Source organism: Triturus cristatus, chromosome 3_1 (genome assembly GCF_964204655.1).
Source record: "Triturus cristatus chromosome 3_1, aTriCri1.1, whole genome shotgun sequence".
In the NCBI taxonomy this organism is placed as follows: Eukaryota; Metazoa; Chordata; class Amphibia; order Caudata; family Salamandridae; genus Triturus; species Triturus cristatus.
The window spans coordinates 23,253,822-23,266,666 of NC_140583.1; the positions used below are offsets into that span (position 1 = coordinate 23,253,822).

The following is a 12,845-nucleotide window of genomic DNA, read 5'->3' on the forward strand; positions in this document are numbered from 1 at the left end:
GCCAAGCCTCCCTCTGCAATACGTGTCAGTCCCTCCTGTGGCAGGCCCGCCGAGGCGTATTCACCTGCAGGACATGGGATTTAACAGTAAAAACGCGAAACTGTCGTTTTTCCTATGGAGAGACTTGGTTGCTCTATTGGCGAGTACAGACTTGCATGCTGAACCCACAGGCTGTGTAGGCTCCTGAACGTGTGACTAACGTCGCTACTCCAAGGTATCAAACAGCTCGTTACATTAAGCCTGACTATATTCTCAAGTCGAAACTAATGTAACACACTTTAGTGTGCAACTTTTACAAAGTTGCAACTTTTTTGGCTTTAGCCTCATGTACCCTTTACGATTGCACAAGGAGCCTGTCCCTGAGACTGCATTCTGTCCACCCGGGAGACGTGCCAATGACTCCCAGAAAAGGAGAGGTGTTACCTCCCTCCTGCAGGAAGCCACATGGTTGTTAGCCCAGTAGGTGAGCTTCACAGGAGAAGCCGCCTTTGGAGGGCAAATAGATAACTCTTAGGAGAGGGGCTGTAGGAAGCTGGTTCTGTATATACTATACCAAAGTAAGGTATAGTGTGCACAGAGTCCAGTGGATCATCACAGGTATAGCAGAGGCTAAAGTAGATAATACTTTACTCACTTTTGTGTTCGTGTGGCTGAGCAGTCGGGCTTATCAGAGGATAGTGATAAGCATTTGTTGTACACACTCAGGCTAGAAATGATGTCACACACTCAAAGACTGAATCTAGACCAATTGTTTATATACAAAGTTATTTTGTTGTTTTATTCTAGAACCAAGATTTACTCAGCAGAAGGTAAGTTAAACTCTTCGTACAAAGTTACTTTTAAAAATATAGTAAACGCTGGTTTTGCAGGAACATTCAAATTACTTTTGCAGTTGAGAAAACAATTGGTAAACTGTTCAAAAACCCCTAGAAATTATTTCTAGATTACTTTGAGAATACCTTTCTAGTTTGGTATGAAACACACTCCTAACACAGTTTAAGCAACACAGGACATTGAGAAACAGGTTAACTCCTGTAAAGGCACTAAGTTGCTTTTTGCAGTCGTACAAAACAAACCCAGTGTCTATGGGAGATCAGAGTTCTTTTGGAAGGCAGGAAGGTAGGCAGGTCCCAAGGGTTCTTGGAGGCTGATGGGTGCAGGACACGCCATGTTCAGCTTGCAGTGGATTCGGAGCAGGAGACACCCTGGTAGGGCTGGGGCCAAAGCAATCATCGTCATCCTCCTCCTCTTCTGCAGCACAGCTCTTCGGTCCTTCTTCGTCTTGTCTCGTCGAATCTGAAGTGGCAAGGTTCAGGGGTGCCCCATAATACTAGATTTAGGGGCGTTACAGGGGTGTGCAGGTTGGGACCAATGGGTCTCTTTCTTGGGGTGTCTATGCACCCTAGTATGCCACCCACCAGTGAGAGTGGGCGCATAGGCCTCTTCCTGACTGGAGGGGTTCCCCCATTTCCAAGATGACAGGGACCGAGAGGTCGCCCTCACGTCACCTCCACCTGTGGGGTGGGGTTGGCAAAGGTGGGCACTCCTCCATTCTTGGTTAGATTATCCCACCGGTTCTCATGCCCAAACTGGGGGTCTGAACCAGTAGGAGCCAGTTGCTGATAGCAGCAAGTCGCTGGGGGCAGCTAACAAAGGGGCAGGCCTTTGAAGCTCCCTTTTCAAGGACCCTGCCCATTCTGTGGGAGGAGGCATGGCACCTCTGCCCAGGATGTGCTTTGTTTCCATGTACAGAGAGCGGAGGCTCTCTACCCAGGGGTTCAGAAACCTGTGTGGTGGTGGCAGATGGTTGGGAACCAGTCAGGAACCACACCAGGGTTAGTCGTTTTTCAGGGGGCATCTCTAAGATGCTCTCTGAGTGCATTATTCATTAAATCCCACACTGACATCAATGTGGGTTTAATGTGCTGGGAAGTTTGATAGCAAACTTCCCAGATTTCAGTGAAGCCATTGTGGAGCTGTGGAGTTTGTGTTGACTGCATTCAAAATGGCTTCACTGAACTTATGTCTGTGAATGACACTGTAGGGGCATATTGCTTTTGCAGTTATGCCCTCACCTGGGTATGGTGCACCCTGCTTTTAGGGCTGTAAGGCCTGCTAAAGGGGTGACCTACCCATGCCACAGGCAGTGTTTGTGGGCATGGTGCACAGGGAGGTGTGTTATATCAACTCTTTAGTTTGGTCTGCACCAAAACACGCAGCCTGCTATGGCAGGGTGAGGGTGCTAAGGTGAAGGGTCTTTGAGGGTGGCACAGTACATGATGCAGCCCTTGGAGGCCTTCTCTGGTCACAAGGCCCTTGGTACCAGAGGTACCTTTTACAAGGGGCTTACATGTAGCCAGAAGTGTGCCAGTGTGGGAACAAGGTACAGTTTTGGGAAAGAACCCTGGTGCTGGGGCCTGGTTAGCAGGATCCCAGCACACACTCCATCAAGTTGGCATCAGGTATCTGGCAATGCGTTAGGTGGTAACCATGCAAAAAGGGTCACTTTCCTACCGGGGCACTCTATTGTTTTTAGCTAGACATGCTGGCACTAGAGACAGGTAAGGGGAATCCAGTTGCCAAACTGGTTTCTCAGGGGCATGTAGCATCTTTGGTAGTCACACCTCTGGGTTGGGCTAGGGAGCTCTGAAGCCTGATAAAGGGGTTTGCCATGTTGGGAGTGTGCAGAATCATGCATGTTGGGATAGCCAGATGCCACACTTCCAAGGAATTGGTCATCAGGAGGGAGAGAACTTAGTAGCCCATTGGCTACAGACCCCAACTACTCTGAAGGGAATTTCTGAGCAAAGAAAGGGCCCCCCTGGCACCCAGAACTCAGATCTCGACTGTACTGAAAGTAGAGAAGGACCGAAGAAGGGCTGCCCTGCTGCATCAGGGAACCAGCAAAGAGAGGTTGCATTGGTGTGGATTGCACCTGCTGGCTAGCAAAGGAGGGGGTGTTGGGGCTGTGCCCTGCTCATGGAGAAGTCGTTTCAGGAGCCTAGCTGAGGCAAGAGACTCCAAGGGTCAGTTGGCTCGCCTCCTGGTCGCAGCACAGGACCACAACAGCTGAAGAAGCCTGCTGGGGCTAGTTGGTTGCCCAGAATCTTCACACCACCGCCAATTGTTGCTGTGCAGCACCAGAGACCAGGACCCGGTGCCCAAAGTTGCACCAGAGTCCACTGGACTTGGGAGAGTCCTCAGAGTGCAACGTGGTCACCCAGAAGACGAGTTATCACCCAGGGAAGGATTTGGCTGTGATCGGGCAACTGGTAGCCCAGTGGCGACTGGACTTCTATGAGGACCAAGAGGGCTTCAAGGTATTTTGACCCCATGGCCAGGACCGCCTTACCCCTCCATGGAATCAAAGAGTAGCCGAAGGAAGACCTCTGTTGACTGCATCGCATCCACAGCCTCCTTGAGCATCTTCAGCATCCTGTATCCCTTGCATCAGAACCTCCTCCATAGGAACCAACAGCAAGGGGAAAAAAGTGCCTTGTAGTGACTGAAGACTATTTCACCTGCTGAGATAGCTGTTGCTGAGGACCTGACTGACTGACTACCTGTCGGAGTTGGTCGCCTAAAGTAACTCTAAGTAACTGCATTGACACTTGTCCAAATATTCCTTGAAAAAGTTTCCAAGTGTCACATTTGTTGAATTTGCCAGTGCTTGTTCACAGTTACGTGAAATATTTATATTTACTATACCTTGTAAAATCGAAACTCTGTTATTGTCCAGTAGATCTATTTTGTTGTTTAGTATAACAATACATAAAAATACAGTCTGTTTTAATAAATAGGTGTCGGTTTTCAAGTGTCTCATCTATTTCTTCAATTGTTCTGGTGCGGTTTAAATGCTTTGCACTTGTTCCTATGTGTAAGCCCTGCTACTCAGAGCCACAGCTACCCAGTGTTGTGTTCCGCTTTAGGTGTCCGTATATAGGTTTTCCTGAAACATGTCCTTATATAGGCACAATTCGCATTGCCCTTATAGAGGTATAAGATCTCAGTCCTTATTTAGGCATTAGCCATGCTATCCAAATACAGGCATGGTCATCTACATCCGTCCACCCCAACGTCACAACGAGTTCTTAGAAACCAGACCCTTAAGCTCTTGGGAGTTCCCCTAGCCCTGGATTATTGATTTCTCCAAGAACTCATTTAATATGCATGAACCGCTATTCCTTAAGGGTTCATTCCTGACATATTCCTCTGCCCGACTTTACGTCAATGCTAACATTCCAAGGCACCTACCAGGTATAAATATACCTTCCCTTGCCCAAGCAAGAAGGAGGAGACCTCATCCCTGGTTGCAGAGAATCCAGCTTCTAGTGTTCTGACTCCCTTCGCGGGGTGTTAGAGTTCGAGACCCGGAAAGAGATTCCCACCTCTCTCATTCTCAAGGTATGGAGCGGACTAGAACCTAGAGGGACTCTTGGCATACCAGACTATAGCATACCCATACTATAGCCTACCATACTATGGAATACATAACCTACTTCTTACATTGTACTATACTTAGGTTAGGTACACTGGGGTAGAACTAGTTAGAGAAGCATCTTATGAATACTCGCATTTTTAGCTTATGTTATTTATGTATATGAATATGTGTCATAGCTAAACGATAATGCTAGCGCATTATTATTTCTTTCTACTGCTTACGCTGTACATAATATATCTCGCATACTGTCTTATGATTGTAACAGCTCATATCTCTTACACGAAAAATAAGACTGTTCAATAAATCCTTTTATTGAAATGCCCGGCTATTCTTTCTGTGCAACTCTGAAGAAACTAAGCATGCACGATTAGCTGAGTGAAACTGTTATCTGTTCTTTCCACGATTCTGAGAGTGTTCCGATTCTAAAGGGAAACAAAGTTGTCATGTTTATGCGGTTGCCAGAAACTACTCCCTTCTTGTTTACAAGGAGTTTGTATTGGCCTCTGAGTTAGCTGGCACAAAGTAATTAAGTTTAATGTACTCGATAGGGGCATACTGACTTCAGTCCTATGCCAAATCTATAGGGTATATTATTCCAATGCGCAGAGCCTATTAGGGAAATAGGAACTACACTACATGGCGCCCAACATTTGGTAAGGCACTAATTTAACGCTAGATACTGAGTAACTCTGTCGAGCTTTTCTCAGAGACCCTCATTCACAAACTCCATAAGACATCTGGAGTGGGTAGGGTTAAGAATCCACCAAAGCTGAATAGGACAAAAATCCTATATATTAGCTGTTTGGTTTGTTCAGCGTTGAAGGATACAGTGTTCCAAAATATTGTGCACCTTATCTTTGTTTCCTTGAAACTTGTTCTACATTTTCCAAAAACAATGTCCCTGAACGGGGATACTAACACAGAGAACGGTGTAGCTACGGCTGACAGGTTTAAATGAAACCGATGAGGGCGTTATAAACATCCCTCCAAACTTAAGGAGAGCCATCACTCTAAAACTAACACCAAGAGGTGGTAGAGCAGTTTTCGTGATAGAGGCACATAAATCCTTTCAGACAGAGGTATTCTATTCATGGATTGTATTCCCAGAATCAAATCCAGTAACAAAAGTATTTCACTTCTTTAAAGAAGATGAACCACCTGAGGAATATATTCCTTTCGAGGATATTGAAATTCCACTCACATACCAGCATAATCTCTGGTTTAAAGGTGCCCTAAAACATCACAAAAACATTACCAGGCTCAGTCCACTAGGTGCAACATGGCCGATTTTAGCCAGCTACACACCTCATCCTGACATCGAAGAGATGTCAGACGAGGAATTACTTACTCAACTAGAAGAGTTAATAAAAATTTACAGACAATTAGTCTAATAGGTCATGCGAACTTTCACAGTCCAACCACCAATAACCATTCCAAATCAAACCCCTCAACAAGGGTATACACTAAACATTACTCCACAGACTTTACACGCAGTCATGGGTAAAATGCCCACGAAATGTGAACACATTCCATTCTGGATAGCTCAAAAAATTACTCAAATGGAAGCAGTATTTCCAAATACTAGCCCTTATGAGAAACACTGGATCCTAACAATCTGTTTGCCAATGGGGATCACACCACAACTGGAAGACTGCACCACTTGGGGCACAGACTTTGCTGCCATCTATACTAAAACACATGGTGTTCCGTCAATTGCAGTAATACCAGATATCCTGAAACACATTCAAAATGAATACGGGGCAAAGCCTGCTCTGAATTTAGGTATGAAATTACTGAAAAACTTCGACCAGGTCTCAACAATAATATTATCTAATATTAAGGGGGAGCGAGCATCAGTGGCGATCCGCCTTCGCTTAAGGGAATTTGATGTAACAGAACATCCACATGAACTACCCAGAATAATAGAAAAATCTTATGAAGAATTAGGCAGAGACAGTTTGGGTGGAAAACCATCTAAGCCAAAACTGTCTGAAGGTCCTGAGAAGGACTCCATTAAACAAAATACTGCATCTTCTAAAAAGAAGTGGGAAACTAATAAACAAAATACAAAAGAGACACGTTCTCAATCCCGAGGTAGGTCTCCTTAAAGGAGCCCTCTGAAAGGAGGTATAACCTCAGGAATAGGGATACTTTAAGAAAACCTGACAGGTATCAGGATTCTGATACACGTTCCTCTCATACCTTTCAGATATCGTCACAGACATCAGAAAGAAGAGGATGGTCAGATCACAAAGAAGAACGCGTGGAGTCCAAAGACGATCAACACGTTCAGAAAAATAACTCAAAACCTCAATTCACAAAAAAGAAGGTAGCAGATCTGAAGATCAGACATGCAGAGAATACTGAGAACACAGCTCAAGAATGGAGAATGGGCTCAGACAATGCTGGACAGTGCAGCAGAAGTAACAATAGCTCGCCAGAACCTGAAGGAACTTCTGGACTTGAATAAGTACATCGCAGTAGAGACTGTAGACACCAGGGTTAGTACTCCACAAAAGTGATATGAAATAACACTCCGAATGGAGGGAGACATACAAAGAAAAGTGAAAGCACTCTTTTGGGAGAAACTTTCAAGGGGTTATGGTATACTTCTAGCAGAACAGGACTGGACACCAAAATTTGTCAGGGAGTGCCCACATGGCGAGGACATCATTATGCCAGCCTTCTCCAACCATATTCCAATTCACCTAAAATATACTTATGCCAGGAAATGGGCAGTAGCCCAAGCCCCAGCATTATACAAAAAATCATGTAGGATGGGATGAGGACTCACCTCACCACAAAATACAGCTAAAAAATCAACCTACTGCACAAAGGCTGTACCAATAACGCAAGAAGCTAAAAAAAAGTTCAGGGAGATCTTAGATCAACTTGAATAACAAGGGGTGATTGAAACATGCACCTACTCAATGAACAATCCTTGGTTTCCTGTATCCAAACTAGACAACACATATCATCTAGTGGATTACAGACACTTGAACAATTGTTCCAAAACATTTGCTTTGCAAAATGCACATAGTACAGCATTAATGAATAACATTGTGCGTAAAAAATATAAAACCACATTGGACATTTCAAATGGTTTCTTTTGTCAAAACATAGCACCTGAAAGCAGGTACTTAACAGCTTTCTCAATAATGGGGACACAGGGTCAATTTTGTCGACTCCCACAAGGGTTCAAAAACAGCCTGGGGTTATTCTCAGCAAGGGTAACAGAGTTACTACAAATTTATGATAACAAGGCATTGTCATATGTCGATGACATCTATCTGATAGACGATGACCTAAGTAGGCACTTGAACAGGGTGAATACCATTATACTGGTCTTCGCCTCTGAGGGCTATAAATTCAACTTTAAAAATCCAGAATTGCTCATCTCAATGTCCTTTTCCTAGGATATGAGCTTTCAAGTGAAGGCAAGAGCCAGCAGCTAAATTTTTAGAAAAGTGTGCGCTGCTCCAACCTCCAAAAACGCTGAAAAACTTACAATCCATCTTGTATTTCCTAAATTTTGGAAGAACTTACATTCTAAATTACGCAGAAAGGGTTAAACCTCTCTACGAATTAATCAAACCTGATTTTTCAACAAAACATTGGACACAGGAACAGACAGACATCCTGCTTTCACACCAAGATAACATGTTAGCAACAAATCATTTACAAACATGCGTAAATAAATGCAATTTAGTGATCCGAATAATTTCGAGTCAATGCGGATTCACCTATTTAACATTTAATGAGGGTGTAAAAGTACCAATAGCATACAAATCACATTTGTATACACAAGCAGAAATGCGCTTCACTTCAACAGAAAAGATACTGACAGCAGTTCAAACTGCTGTAGCAAAAGAAAGAGCTCTAGCTCAGGGGAAATTAATTATTGTCGTGACTCCAGGAGCAGCCATAGAGGCGGTTACGAAAGCGAGCATTCCAAATGCATCCTAGATGGATACAATGGGTTAATTCTCTTTCTACAACAGATGTTGAATATGTTTTTGAACCTGATTTAAAAACACAAGCGTTCCTGCAATATGAACATGAATGTCCTCTGCCCACTGAAATTATGCCTCTCGAGCAATACGAATTTATAATTTATACTGACGGATCAGCACAACCTGCTACAGGGAGTAAGCAAGTTTACAGTGCAGCGTGCGCAAACGTTAAAGGTCGCATGCGCGATGGTAACTTCCGACCAATGGTTACTAAAACTCAATCTCTAAGAGATTGTACGGCACAGCGAGCTGAACTACAAGCATTCAAACTGGCACTAGAGAATACAGATCGCGAATTCCCCACACTTATAGTGTGCGATTCCTTTTACTGTGTCCAGTCATATAATGAATATTTACAGAATTTACTTCAAAACGGATTCAAAGATGCAAAAGGTGGCACAATAAAGCATAAAATGCTTTGGGAACAAGTAGTTCAGTTGAGAAACGAACTACCAAAAGCTCACGTGATACACACACTGAGTCTTCAACGTGATGGCGTTCACGTAGCAGGGAATTAATTGGCTGATGAAGCCACAAAGGGGGCTGTTCAGATGGCTTCCGTAGCTGCGATCACTCGTTCCAAAACGAGAATAGATAGTGAGATATTGTTGGCTGGCAATACTTCAAGCAAAGGCAGTGGTGCAGCGTTACCAAAGAAATTTCTACTAAAGTACTCATATGTAATTGATGTGAATGACGTTCCTTTTGCTCGAATCCCTGGAGTGGGGGTTAGGGTAATCCCAAACAAGGAACGTAGAGCAGCAATGATTTATGAAGTACGTCTGGGGGAGGGTCTGTCACATCAGGGGATCTCTGAAACAATATTTACATTAACAGAGATGTACTGGTTGCCTGAAATGAATACACAGATTCACATCTTCATCAATAACTGCAGAGACTGCAATAGACAGCGTAGTGCAGAATGCCACCAGACTATGAAGTAGCCTGCCCAGTACAGATACCATTGTTAGACAGCATTAGACTATCTACGCGCAGGCATCCTTTTGGACAAATGCAATCCCACAAACACTAAGTCAAGGTTCCTATGGATGTGGCCTCAGCGCTCGGCTGACGCTCAAACTGTTATAAAAGATTTGCGAGTCTTTATCGGTGTAGGAAGGTGGATATCTGACTATGGTTACCCCCAACTTTTTGCCTAGTGTCTAGCTGGTTTTTCGACTTAGTTGGCCTGAGATCCTGCCATTCAGGGTCTCAGGCTGTCTGCTCTCTCTTTAAAATGGACTCCATGTACCCTAGGTACATTCCCAATTGGTAAGCGTCTGTCCGGTTGCTTGCCCATTGGCTAGTGGCCTTTGTGACGACGCATCCAGAAATCTTCACTGCTGGTTTGGCTCCTCCAGACTGGCTCCCGCTTCCTTGCAAAAGAGAAGCACCCCAGACCTTCCTGGTCTGCACCAGAAGCAAGTCCTCCGTTCTTCGTGGGTTCCGCTTGCCAAGGCTTGGTGAGTCCTAGTTCAACTTTGACACCGCCGACAGCAAGAGCCTTTGTGGGACAGCTCGCCTCCTGGTCCTGGTCGTCCTCGACGTTTCCTGGTCCCCGTGGCTGCAGCGACAAGCTTCACCTTCACCTGCAATCTTCACGACATCGCCTGGTTCCTTCCTGGTTCCACGTGGTAACTGGCCAGTGACCTTGACTCTGTCCCTTCTGCTTGCAGGTCTCCTCTCTTCTTGATCCCAGCCTTGGGATCCACCGGACACTCTTCACTGACTGCCTGTCAGCATCTTTCCTTCAGGCATCCATAGAAGTCCACGACGAAACCCGACGCAAGTTCACACCTATGCACCCGCAGCCTGTGGGCTAGGTAACTTGGGTACTTCGGTGCTCACGAGAGTAGTGACTATCCTAGGGTCTAGTTTCCGAGTCTCGACTCTCTAGCTGCTTCAGAAGTGTCCTTAAACTGTTAATTTCTAACAACTACTATTTCTATCGACTTTTACGCATTACGCGTGAGTGTTTCCACTCTGCACCTGAATCCCGTGGGCCTCCCACTTCGTAACTGTTGCTAGTGTAGTGTAGCCCCAGCGATTCCCTAGGCCTAGGCCTATCCTATTTCCGTGACAGTGGTCCTTATACCACTTCTTTAGTATATGGTTTGCGTGGCCCCTAGGGCTTAACTGTATTACTTACCTGTGTGACTTAATGTATGCTTAAATAAGACTGTGTTGTACTTACCTCTAATCTCATAAAGAGTGCTGAGGGTTTGACTACAATAAATACACTTTATTTTATATATATATCTGTTGTGGTGTCCTTTCATTTGGTATTCAAGGGATTATATATGGTATCACAGCTGGCTTAACATGCCATTCAGAGTTTAGCCTAAGACTGCTCTTGTCCATGTTACCACTAGGATAGCTGGTCTATAAGGTTGACTTTACAACCAATCACCATAAGGGTTGTTTGGACTGATATAAGGTGTACACTAGAACTAGTGACATCATACATCAGGCCAACTTCTCACATTGGTGGCAGCGGTGGGATCTGAGCTTGCTGTTGTAATACCATTGTAATCTTGAGATCCTAAATTGAAAGATCACACAGATATTGTTTAGGTACATATAACATAGATTATAATACTTAAGTCCTACTGGACTTAGTTGTTGTAGGTTGAAGGGAGTAACACACCCTGACTACAACTACTAGAGAGGTTTAGTAGAAACAACTAGTGTAGGTAGGTGCACACACCACACCCTCACTAGAATCATGTCCCTGAATGGAGATCACACTGATACTCCCTCAGGAGAGGAGAATCCTACACAGATTCCCTCTAGATATGATGCATTCACTTTCCAGGAGATGAGACAACTGTGTACCTCCAGGAGATTAAAACAGGGTTCCAACCCTACCCTTAGACAGCTAGTGGAGCTTCTGGAGGCCTATGATGCTGAAAGAGCTGCCAAGTATGGTGCCATAGCTGTAGATAAGGGCCTCCCCTCCACAGAAGAGACCCCTGACTTAACTGATACAGATGAGTTAGAAGAGACCTCAGAGGAAGAGGGAGGTAGCAAGACTCCAGTCAGAAGACTTAGTCAGGCTAACTTAAGCTTGCATGGGAGCTTGCATGGGAGCTTCCCTTACAGGCCCCCAAGTAATCTTAAAAAGAGAGATAGAAGGGGTAGATCTCCCTCAGGGGACTCTCTCCACTCCTATCAATCAAGAAGCTCCAATGCTTCATCTCACAGGGGGATGACTTCCCCCCAAAGGAGAGAGCATGAGGCCAGAATGAGGGAAGCCAAACTGAGGATTGAAAGGGAAGAACTTGCCCTTGCCAAAGAGAAGCTTGCTCTGGCCAGAGAGCAAAAATTGTGTGGGTCAGAACCCACTGGTGGCAGCAACATTCCTAGAGATAGAGATAGGTCTTATGACCATAGAAACCTAAGCAAGATAGTCCCCCCATATCAGAATGGGGATGACATCCACAAGTGGATGACTGCTTTGGAGAGGGCCTGCAAAGTACAGCAGGTACCCCAGAGTCAGTGGGCAGCTATCTTGTGGCTCTCCTTTTCTGACAAAGGTAGAGACAAGCTCCTCACAGTCAGTGATGAGGATGCTAACAATTACAAAGTCCTGAAGAGTGCTCTGATAGATGGGTTTGGCTTAACCACTGAGCAATATAGGTTGTTGTTCAGAGACACCCAGAAGACACAGACACAGGACTGGTCTGATTTTGTGGATTGTGCCACTAAGGCTTTGGAAGGTTGGTTAACTGGTAGCAAGGTGCAGGACTATACAGGATTGTACAACTTGATTATGAGGGAGCAGATCCTTAGTAATTGTCAGAACCAGCTTCTCCATCAACACCTGGTAGACTCAGATTTGACCTCTCCCCAAGAATTGGGAAAGAGGGCAGATAAATGGGTCAGGACCAGGATTAGGCCTAAAAATCAGGGTGGTGACCAAAAGAAAGATACCACCAAGCCTCAAGAGAAGAGTGGGGATAAAACAGAAGAGAAATCTTCCTCAGGGCCCCAAAACTCCACACAGGGTTGTGGGTCCCAATCTACCTCCTCTACCACAGTTAAAAAGCCTTACTGCCATGAGTGTAAAACTCCTGGGCATTGGAAAACTGACAGCAGTTGCCCAAAGGCTAAGAACAAAACTGTTCCTCCAACTACTCCTGTCACACCACCTATTACTGTCAGCAGTAATCCCCCAGGTGGTGGGAGTGCCCCCAAAAATTTGGTTGGGTTTTCTTGGGGAACACAGGGGGACCCTGGCTTAGCCAATTCCCCTACAGCAGCTACTCTGGTCTGTGATGGTGGCATGGGGTTTGCCAACTTCACTGCCTGTCCCAACACTTTGGGTAGGTACAGACAGAAGCCCTACATCAATGGTAGAAAAGCTGAGGCCTACAGAGACACTGGAGCTA

General features: G+C 45.0%; 1 protein-coding gene across 1 annotated transcript in view; it reads right to left on the reverse strand.

Annotated features, from left to right (window-relative positions):
- F2 (coagulation factor II, thrombin) overlaps window positions 1-12,845 on the reverse strand; it is a 287,050-nt gene that overhangs the window by 6,054 nt on the left and 268,151 nt on the right. The window lies entirely within an intron of this gene.